Source organism: Scylla paramamosain, chromosome 15 (genome assembly GCF_035594125.1).
Source record: "Scylla paramamosain isolate STU-SP2022 chromosome 15, ASM3559412v1, whole genome shotgun sequence".
NCBI classification, from domain to species: Eukaryota; Metazoa; Arthropoda; class Malacostraca; order Decapoda; family Portunidae; genus Scylla; species Scylla paramamosain.
The window spans coordinates 6118512-6130298 of record NC_087165.1 but is presented as its reverse complement, the minus strand read 5'-3'; positions in this window follow the sequence as shown (position 1 = coordinate 6130298).

Here is an 11787-nt window from a genome sequence, read left to right as displayed (position 1 = left end):
ATGTATGAAGAAAACATTGAAAATTATATAAGTCCTCTTGATTTTTTCTCGCGCGCGCGAATGTATGTGTGTGTGTGTGTGTGTGTGTGTGTGTGTGTGTGTGTGTGTGTGTGTGTGTGTGTGTGTGTGTGTTTGTCTGTATGTGCGTGCGTTTGACCTGAAAATTTAAGAGCCAACGCCTCACCAAATCCAGGAACGAGGAACTCTCCCAAACAAAGCGAAAGTTACATAAATATGTCGCAGATATAATATGTATAATAAACAATGCATTAGCTGTAAATACAGACAAGAGATCGATCTACGTATACTCGTAGTCAGTATGTGTATTATAAGATGCGGGAGAAAATACAAGAATAAAAGAAAATGATAGAAAACTAAAGTAAAGAAAAGTACACACACACACACACACACACACACACACACACACACACACACACACACACACACACACACACACACACACACACACACACACACACACACACACACACACACACAAAAGTAGAAATAAGGGACGTGCACAAGAGATCGATTTGCGAGTACGTATTGGTATTACAAGAAGATACAGAAGGAAATGCAAAAATGAAAAAGAGAAAATTACAGAAATCGTGACTGAAATAAAAGCATAAATAACAACATATGAGGAAATAAGGGAAATATTACTACATACCATTGCTATAATGCAATAAATAATCGATTAGATGCAAGAGTAGTATCTGTGTTCTATGAGTCTGATAAATGCAAGCAGAAAAAATCAAACAGTTGTAAGAGAATGATTATGTAGTACGAAAAATAAGGAGAAATATCTGGAGTGAAAATTAATCAAATTCAATGTAAAAAAATGAAAAATAAAGCAAGTCTTGGTATAAAATGAAAATCTGAAAATTTGTTATATCCTTGAAAGTTCAAATCAATATTCTGATGGAGAAAAATTAAAGTGCTTGATAAAGAAAAAAAGGAAAGAAAAGCAACACATGCTTTATAATTACACAGAAAATCGATCTCTATGGTAGATTTTTCCGCTTGAGTGACAAATTTCATCCTTTCTTCCGTTCTTGAAGAGAGAGAGAGAGAGAGAGAGAGAGAGAGAGAGAGAGAGAGAGAGAGAGAGAGAGAGAGAGAGAGAGAGAGAGACTCTATACTATCCACTGGTTAACGTCTCAACACACACACACACACACACACACACACACTAGTCTCGTCAAGTGATGGTCTACTCTTCTCAAAGAAGGCGAAGGTAAAGGTTAAAAGTCAATTCCCAAAATAAAGAGAGCAGTGGTAGAGGTGGTGGTGGTGGTGGTGGTGGTGGTTAAGGAGGAGCACCTTGCTGGAGGAACCAGAATGGGGAAATAGTTCAGGGATTCTGGGATTAATTGGTCTTGGGAAGGGATGCCCTTATTACTGGAGGAGTCTCACTAAAAACTGGTTGACTGTGGTATGTGGTACTGGTAGTCTAGTTAGTGCTGGTGGTGGTAGTGGTAGTAGTAGTAGTAGTAGTAGTAGTAGTAGTAGTAGTAGTAGTAGTAGTAGTACTTGTTGTTGTTTGCATTTTTGTTGTTGTTTTTAGTTTAGCATTTTTATTCCTGGTGTTAATGATATTGGTAATTGTTGTTGTTAGTTGATGTCGTTGTTGTTATTGTCATTGATTATATTATTGCTATTCCTATTATTATTCTTGTGTTTTTGTAGTGATAACAATAGAAAAGGTAATGGTAGATTCCTGTGATTTTTTATGAGTGCCAGAAAAAAGAGGAATGATTTACTGAAGTTCTTAAATACCATAAATCATAGAACTGGACTCAAGTTATAAATTTCGACATTTCAACTAATGTCATCGTCTCTTTTTTTCTGTTGAAATTATTTTTTTCCTGATGTCGCGCTCTCTTTCATGTGTAAGTGTGTGTGTGTGTGTGTGTGTGTGTGTGTGTGTGTGTGTGTGTGTGTGTTCTTGTTTATGTTGAAAATCTGTACCTGTATGTGTTTTGAATGTGGTGTACTTAATTCTCTCTCTCTCTCTCTCTCTCTCTCTCTCTCTCTCTCTCTCTCTCTCTCTCTCTCTCTCTCTCTCTCTCTCTCTCTCTCTCTCTCTCTCTCTCTCTCTCTCTCTCTCTCTCTCTCTCTCTCTCTCAATGTGTAACTATATGTATATCCATCTATTCCTTAGTATCCTTATGTATATCTTCCCACTTTCTCATCCTCACCCACCTATCCTTTAACCTCATCCATTTATTCACATTCCTATCTTAGTCACGTATAGGAAATAATTTTATAGCAAGGTTTTATTAATCCAATCGTTTGTTATCCTGTCTCCACGCTGTCTTGCATATCCATCCCTCTGTCTATTAGTAAATTCTTAAGTATGTTAGGTATGTTAGCTAAGGAGAGAGAGAGAGAGAGAGAGAGAGAGAGAGAGAGAGAGAGAGAGAGAGAGAGAGAGAGAGAGAGAGAGAGAGAGAGAGAATGTCCTCTTCCATGCTCTCAGAATCGCACTGAATATCACTATATACAAAAATATAATTCTCTCGACACATTATCATTTTCAACCTTGACGAATTTTCGAGCATATGAAATTGCCACAGCATCCCCTTTTGATATTTCGGGACGTGGACGGGCAGGTTAGGAAATGCACTATGTATATAAATAGAAAGATACCCTTTAAAAAAAAAATTGGCTGATAAGAATTTATAAAAGTGGAAGTAGTACAGAATGTTAAATGATAAAATATTGTGTCTCACTGGGTTTTGTCAGGACACACACACACACACACACACACACACACACACACACACACACACACACACCAGAAGAAATATAATGCATGACTAATGATGGTGATAATAATAATAATAATAATAATAATAATAATAATAATAATAATAATAATAATAGTAATAATAATAATAAAGATTGTAGAAATTATGCTTAGTAGATAGATAATGGAGAGACAGAAAGACAGATAGATAGATAGACGTGGATAGATAGATAGATACGTAGATAGATAGATGAAGAGATAGATAGACAGATAGATAAATAAGAAACGAAGGTAAGAAAGAAAAAAATAAGTGAGTAAATAGGTACAAAAAAAAAAAAAATAGGTAAACAAGTAAGAGAGTATAATACATTATCCTTTAAAAACTAAAGCTAGAGTTTAAGTACCAATAAAAGTAAGAAGGATATCTGAGTATGTACAAGTTGTGGTAACAGTACAATTAAGGGCAGTGTAGCAGTGGTGAGGTGTGGTCTGGTGTTGTGTGGTCTGGTGTAGTCTGGTCTGGTGTAGTCTGGCCTGGTCTGGTGGCGGTGTGGTAGTGTGGTGGTGTAGAGTTGTGTGGTGTGGCATTTCGTGTGGCATTGCTGGCTTTTACGAACGTGGACTGATGGCTGGCTGCTCAGTAAAGGCATACGAGGGGCAGTGAGGTGTGGTGTGGTGTGGTGTTGTGGTGGTGTGGGGTGGTGTTTGCTTGCCTTTACAATTATGGAGTGAGGACTGGCTGGTCCGTAAAAGCATATGTGATGGTGATGTCCTGGTGAAACCCCGTGGTGAAGGAGGCCATGCTTTGCTGTAGGGAATTTATATCTCTTTCTCTTTCTCTCTCTCACTTTCTGCCTATATATATATTTTTATATATATATATATATATATATATATATATATATATATATATATATATATATATATATATATATATATATATATATATTTTTTTTACTCCTTGTTTTATTATTTATTTTTCTTTTGTCTTCTTTTTTTTAATAATCTTTCTTTGTTCTTTTTCATTATTCCATTCTCTTGTTTTCTTTTTTCTTCTTTCTTTCTTTTTCTTTCTTTCTTACCTTTTATCTATCCGTTTGTCTCTGTCAGTCTGTAATTCTGTTTGTCTGTCTTTCATTCTTTTCTTATTTAGTATTTACTCTCCTTATTTTATGTTATTCCTTTATTCTTTCCTCAACTTTCTTTTTGTACACTCTCTCTCTCTCTCTCTCTCTCTCTCTCTCTCTCTCTCTCTCTCTCTCTCTCTCTCTCTCTCTCTCTCTCTCTCTCTCTCTCTCTCTCTCTCTCTCTCTCTCTCTCTCTCTCTCAAAACCTTACCGAACTTTCTTCACTATTCATTACTCGCTTTAATTACCTACTCATTTCCACCCATTACAACTTACAACCACTTGCTTGTTCTTTGCCACGTGCGAGTAATTATTCCATGTAACACTGAGCAGGTTAATTACTGAACTGAAAGGTATACAAAGGCAGGAGTTAAATATAAAGTATGATAGGGATGGCAAGGCAACTATGGGATGACTAGTTAGGTTGCACCATTCTATGACCAAATTGCACTAGACATTACCCGCTGTAAGTTTATTAAGACACTGGTATAATAGATTCATTAACCTATCTCTTCACTGTCTTGCGTATTCACATGTTTGTTAATAAGGTGTTGAATATGTTAGTTAGTTTAGAGAGAGAGAGAGAGAGGAGAGAGAGAGAGAGGAGAGAGAGAGAGAGAGAGAGAGAGGAGAGAGAGGAGAGAGAGAGAGAGAAAAGAGGAGAGAGGAGAGAGAAGAGAGAGAGAGAGAGAGGAGAGGAGAGGAGAGAGAGAGAGAGAGAGACTATAATGTGATTAGTGTCTCACAATATTCTTTCTATCCATGCTAATTTGATTAAACTTAGAGAGCTAACACTGAAATTTCTCCTCAATAAGCCTACATGCATTTAGTTTTTCCCACTTTTTTCCTTAATTCTACTCACAAAACCAGCAATGAAACTCAATACATCTACAGTATTTCCTTTTTACCTACCCAGAGCATCTAACCTTCGTGATTTACCACCCTGGTGTCTATAATAATCTCTTTTAGTCTTCCCACATAATTACCTTCCAGTGCCCTTACAGCGTTCTTCAATACATCTCCTTCCTTTCTTCCTTCCTTCCTTCTTTCATACGGCATGCAATCTAGATCACCCTCTTGCCTGTGATCTCTCTCATTTCACCCACATCCTTCCCTCCACTATCCCCCCAAACGTCTAGCTCACACGTCGCCCTCCCTCCGCGTCTCTCCTTTAAATCACTCGTGTGCAAGTGGCTGGAAGGCGCGGCGGACACAGAAAAAAAGAATAGTGGTTAGTCATGCGTTTGGGGACGACCACCTCTTGGGCTGTGCAGTAGTGCGACAGGAATAAACCAGGCCACGGAGGAGGAGGAGCAGAAGGAGGCTGATAATGCAATGATTAGGAGAGGGAAAGGCTATTATTACGCACGCTTAAGTTCCGTAGATGTGATGTAGGTGAACTGAGAATGGAAAGGAGGTTTATGAGCTAGTGATCTTAAATGTAGCGTTTTCCTTATAATTATTTTGAAGAGTCACAGAAAACAGAGATGACTGGTCGAGGAGGAGAAGTGGGCAGGAGGAGAAGGAGATAAATGTGAAATTTAAAAAAAATAACAAAATGGAGGAGGAAGAAGAGAAAGAAGAAGCAGGAGAAAGAGGAAGAAAAAGAGGAGATAAATATTAAGTGTAAAAGTAAAAAGAAAAAAAAAAAGAAAAAAAAGAAGAAAGAAAAAAAGACGAGGACGAGGACGAGGACAAGAGGGAGAGGAAAAAAAACGGGAGAAGAAAGAGAAAGAGGTGAAAAGAAAAGGAGATTATTTTCAGATGTCACACATGATTAATCGAGCTCTTCTGTACTGTTTATCCCTTTGATGGCACATAATCCTTATCAAATCACCAGTAAAATAATTGGAAATGCCCCTGGAAACTCCAACGACTTCGGGGAGCCATTGAAAGTAGACCGACCAAGACGCTGAGATGCTTTGAAATATGAAGCGTAGTTGTATGGTGTGTGATACCAGGGCATGTGTTGTCCTTTTAGTAATGAGACCAGACGTTAGTGATTTCTGTCTCTACTTTCCTTCAGCCCAGTAAAGCTTCGTAAGTGGGACATTTTTTTTTTTTTTTTTCCTATACGTGTTTCTTGCCTCTTCCTCTTCCTCCTCCTCCTCCTCCTTTTCCTGTTCTACCTCTTAATCACATTAGGAAAGCTGGCATAATTATAATCGTATTAAGACAACGAAAAAAAAATATTAAGTGGGGAGGATTAATATAGTGTGTGTGTGTGTGTGTGTGTGTGTGTGTGTGTGTGTGTGTGTGTGTGTGTGTGTGTACGTTATTGTGACAGTGCTTCGAGGTTTCTGCGATATCAAATTATCATCTTTTTGTAGGAAATAGATTGTTCAGACAGTAAGTTGTTACGCATAAAGGATAGCATGTCCGTAAAAGCAGAACTGTGTGAAGCACGTAGAATAGTTAAAAAGTCAAGGTTAAGAAAGTAAAAAAAAAAAGGAAGAGAAAGAGAAGAAATGACTAGGATGAGAACGATGACAAGATAAAAGAGGAAAGAGGAGGAGGAGGAGGAGGAGAGAGGAGAGGAAGAGAGGGGAAGGGAGGGACATAGCCAAAGGGGACAGCGGAGGAGTTTGAATCCTGATTGTATCGAAGTAGCAGGCGGCATGCAGACCACCACCACCACCACCACTACCCTAAGCCTTACTCTTTCACTGTAATCCTTGACTTTTCATCTTCCACTCGTACATCTCTGCTAAAATTCACTTCACTATATCTACACAAGCATTGTCTACACATCTATCGCCTATCCAACTCCTTCACCCTAGCCACCCAAACAGTCTTCGTGTGTAGGAGTGCCAACACCTCGCTTCCTCCCGCCTGCCGTCCCACCCCGCACTCGACAATTGACCATCGCAAAACCAGCTACCATGTTCCCCACACCTGCTACTTATCTTGGCCTCGCCACGCGGTCCCTTGACAAGAAGACGAGATTACATGCAGGTGGGAGACTACACATTGAAGGCAGGATGTTGTGATAAGGTCTGACGGATGAGAGAGAGAGAGAGAGAGAGAGAGAGAGAGGGAGGGAGAGGGAGAGGGAGACTTCCTCTTACCTACTATTGAACTCTAATGTAAGAACGGCAACTGTACCCATACGTAGATAAAAACTCCCTCACGAGCACCTGATTCTCATGACCCACAGAGAAGAGTTTTCATGCCCTCATTACGACGCCCTAGAAAGTGTTATCATACCAGTGCATCCCCCTCCTCTTCTTCCTCCTCCACTTCCTCCTCCTCCTATTGCTGTGGGAATGATGCGCGTACAGGAGAGAGGGAGATAGAAAGAAGGGGAGCGAAGAGGGGGATCGTGTAATTGTATTTTTTGTGGCGATTAAAAAGTCAAACAAGCCCTGGGAGGAAAAAATGCCTGTGTCTAGTCGTAAAAGGCTCTTGGGAAGCGTGATAAACGTGAGTGATAACATTTTCACTCTACATGTGCTGCCCTGGTTGCCTTGTCTTACCATCTCTCTCTCTCTCTCTCTCTCTCTCTCTCTCTCTCTCTCTCTCTCTCTCTCTCTCTCTCTCTCTCTCTCTCTCTCTCTCTCTCTCTCTCTCTCTCTCTCTCTCTTATGTCACCCCCTCAGGCCATTTACCACTCCATCATACAAGCCCTCCCGTCACCTTCCTTCCTTCACTTTCGCACCCTCACGCACTTCCACCTCTTCCTTCTCTTCCTTTTCCCACACGTACTTTCCCTCGCAATACCATGAATATATCACTCGTAACCTACCCTTCCCTTCCTGTCGCACCCTTCCCTCCACTTTCCCACCTTCACCTTCGATCTCAAACCTTCTACTACACCGCACATCACAACCCAAACCTGTATGCGTCCGACCTCCTTATGGTGATACAAAGACCCAGTGTTCCTCGCACGAGACGCTCATCTATAGGGCTCTTTGTTTCTTAGTCGGGGTTCTGGCACGAAATCTAAGGATGGGGAAGCGTATAATGAGCACTGTTAATCATTTGGTTCAGAGAGATGGGTGGCTCGGGTGAATGAAACCTCGTATGATGCAGGGAAAAGAGAGCGATGTGTGGCGATATGTGAGCTTAAGAAAAAGGGAAAAAGTGACGAGGAATAAAGCAATGGTATGTACCTTATGAAAAAAAAGTGACGAAAGGTGAACTAGAGGAAAGACAACATTGTGCGGCCGAAGCGAAAGAAACCACAGATAACATAAGAAAAATAGAGCGATGTGTGGCGATACGTGAATCCAAGAAGAAGGGTAAAAAGTAAAGTGGTATAATGCAACGATGTGTGACAAAAGGACGAAGGATGGACTGGAGGAAGACGAGTATCGCCTGACTTGGAAAGAGGGTCAAGGAATACACACATGGGGAGAAAGGGCAACATGCGCTGGAAGTAGAGAGAGAGAGAAACGACGTTGGAGGGTTCCCGTGGAGAGGTGAATGGGTGCCGCACGAGTTCTTGCTTATCCGGGGCGTGACAACTCTCAGACGCAGGGCTTGGTTTTATTCTTTACAGGTACTTATACGGCTGTCGCTTCCGCCTAATGTGTAGCCAGAAGATATACAAACACATGGCTTTTCATGGTATTAGATATTTCTGCATTGGTGCGTAAACAGTTACCCTCGATACAGGAAGATTTTATTTTTATTTAATGATTCTTTACAAGTTTGTATATAGCTGTCACCTCCGCCTATGTGTGGCCAGGATATAAAAACACAAGCTTTTCTTTGTATTTGATTTTTATTAGTGCGTAAACAGCTTTCTGTGATAAAATGCTTTGATTTTTATACCTACCAATATATATTTTTGTTCCTCCTTTCAGTACAGGTGCAGGGGCCTGTAGGGGCGGGACACGATTTCTCGAGAGATAATTGTGATTAGAGATTCATCTTGCCCCTCAACCCCCCAAATCCCTTGGTGTTCTCACAGTGAAGGCAAGATCGATGCAGTAGAGGCAATGTGAGTACAGTGTGCTCTTGAAACTCTTTTCGAATCTTAGTCTTCTCTTACTTCTGCCTACGTTCGATATGAGCAATAAGTCCATATATGTTTACTGACTAGTTTTGTGGTAATGGTATTTAAGAAGGCATTGAAATCTCTCAGTTTTCTCATAACATTCCCCTCCCTACTTTCGAAATATCTTCAAGTCTTTCAATTGGTTTCTACTACAACAGTGAAATTTCTAAGTTTTCTTATACCACCGTGAATGTGTTAGATATTAACATGATTTCAGTGCCTGGATAAACCTTTACTTACAAGTCTTTAGATTACTATTTACTAAAACGTTGAAGTTTTTAATGTTTGTATGATGCAATAGAGTTTGTATGTTTTTTTTTTTTTAAGATTGTATTTGGTTTAACTTTTTGATATGAAATGACTCTAGCTTTTTTATGTATTTATTAATTTAAATAGTTAAGTTTTATTTACTTGTTTGTTTCCTTCCTTTCTTCTTCCCTCCTTATTTGCCAACCTCATCTGATATGCGACATAAATATTTCATCATTGATTATCTCTCTCTCTCTCTCTCTCTCTCTCTCTCTCTCTCTCTCTCTCCTCCTCTCTCTCTCTCTCTCTCTCTCTCTCTCTCTCTCTCTCTCTCTCTCTCTCTCTCCACGCCCTTCTTGTCAACCATGTTTACAAATGGTTGGGAGTTAGTTCTATCTAATATACAAGAGAGAAGGAATGAGGAGGACTTTTGGGAAGAGAATGCGAGTGAATAAATGCGGATGTGTTTAAGTGAATGGAAGGGTGCATGGATGGATGGGCACGTGAACAGGCGAACAGATGAATGGGTGGGCTGGTTGTTTGGGGTAGGATAGATAAGTGGGCTTGAGTGGGTGTCTGTGTACTTTCTGCCTCTCTGTCTCCAATAAAACCATCAAACGTCAGAGTTTTATTTTATGTTAATGGGTTGTTGTTGAAATTAAAGGTGACCGGGAGAGATGGAGGGATGAGGAGGCATGAGAGCGAGCAAACGAACCAGCGAGAGAGAGAGAGAGAGAGAGAGAGAGAGAGGAGAGGATGAGAGAGAGAGAGAGAGAGAGAGAGAAACAAAGGGAAAAAGAACGAAAGAATGAATGAATTAATGAATGAGAAAAAAAAAGAAAGAAAGGAAGGGGAAGTAAGAAATAAAAGAAATAAATCGTCGTTGACAGTAATAATGATGATAATGATGATAATGATATTGATAATGATAATGATGATAATGATAACGGCCTCCCGCGTAACTGACTCTTCCGCCTTTTTTTTTTCTTTCTACGCATGTGTGGGAAGAAAGTCTTAATGAATTCTTCCAGAGTCACTCTCATACCCGTCATACTTCCAGTGAAAAGGAAGAGGGCTGTTCCCTTTTCTGTTTTGCCGCGTCTCTCTCTCTCTCTCTCTCTCTCTCTCTCTCTCTCTCTCTCTCTCTCTCTCTCTCTCTCTCTCTCTCTCTCTCTCTCTCTCTCTCTTGTTCAGGCTTTCTTTTTTCCTTTTTTTTTTCCGTGTAACTTAGGCAGCCCCACTTTCTCTATCATATGTGCCACCATTACCCCTTTTTTCTCTCTTTTTTTACTTCTCTTCACCAAAGACAGCACAAGATGCACCACTACACCTCGCGCGGTGCTCCCGGGTACTGAGGTTAATTAGTGTGGTAATATCATCAGTGGACAATACAATGGTTCTAGATGGAGGGTGAGGGCCTTACAATATTTCAGACAGTAGCTTGACAAAAGAACGCGTCCTTGCAACCCAGAATGACAAAAAACACCTTAGGAAATTTTTAGCCATTGATATACTCCCGAGGCAAGAACGAGAGGGCATAGGTTGGGAGGCTTGGAAGAACATATGCTGCAACTTACCGAAAAGAATATATCCTTGTAACCAAAAGAAGGATGAGAACAGAAAACCCTTGAAAAACTATGGACATTTTAATTTGACACTACAACCTGACGCGAGAACTTAGAGGGTAAAGGCCGGTAGGTTTAGAAGAGCATATCATATATCAACTTACTAAGAAAATACATCTTTCTAACCCAAAAACCAGGAAAATAACAGAAATCTTTAGAAACTGTGGGATTTTTAGCCACTGATAAATTGCTGAGCCGCGAACTTTTTGTAGAGCGTAGGAGGAGGAGGAGGTAGAAGAGTGTCTCTCACACACACGGGGTAGTAAACGAAGACAATGGGAACAATAAAAAGGAGACCAAATACCTTGAGAAGGGAGAAAAAACTATTAGTGAGACGTTTGGTGGGCTCACACGTATGGGAGGGCATTGGCTAGGAAAAAAAATGATCCAAGAAGACAGGAAACCAGTCCGAATATGGGTTCTGGGTTTCAGATCGTCCATTTTAGCCTGTGCGGTGAATATCTTTTTGCTCTAAGCGGGAGATTGTGACGGTACCCCCCACTTCTTCAGGTACGTGTGTGAATTTCATATAAATCTGGATCTTTTTATAAGGAAAGAGTTGTTGTTCGCAAGACGGTAGAGAATTTTTTGAAGAATCGGTGCTGAGAAATGGAGCATCGTTTTTCTCGTTCAGAAGTACAAGAGTAGCATCTGCCTGGTATTTATTGTAGTGACTCGTGAGTAGCGACGTCCAGAGAAGGTTGATTGATTGATTGATTAATTAATTGAGTAATATAATGCGCTGTTACAACGAGGCCATATTGTGCCGTGCTGGAAAGGAGATGTTTCATGTGCTACTTAAATATGACACGAGTGACCGGCGTGGGCAGACTTTGGTTAGATTATGACAGTGTATCTCTCTCTCTCTCTCCTCTCTCTCTCTCTCCTCTCTCTCCTCTCTCTCTCTCTCTCTCTCTCTCTCTCTCTCTCTCTCTCTCTCTCTCTCTCTCAACTAGTAGCTCGGAATGTCGAAATGCACCAATTACTAGTATTCCTCTCATCCAACAAAAACTCCCCCTTTCGTCTCAAAAT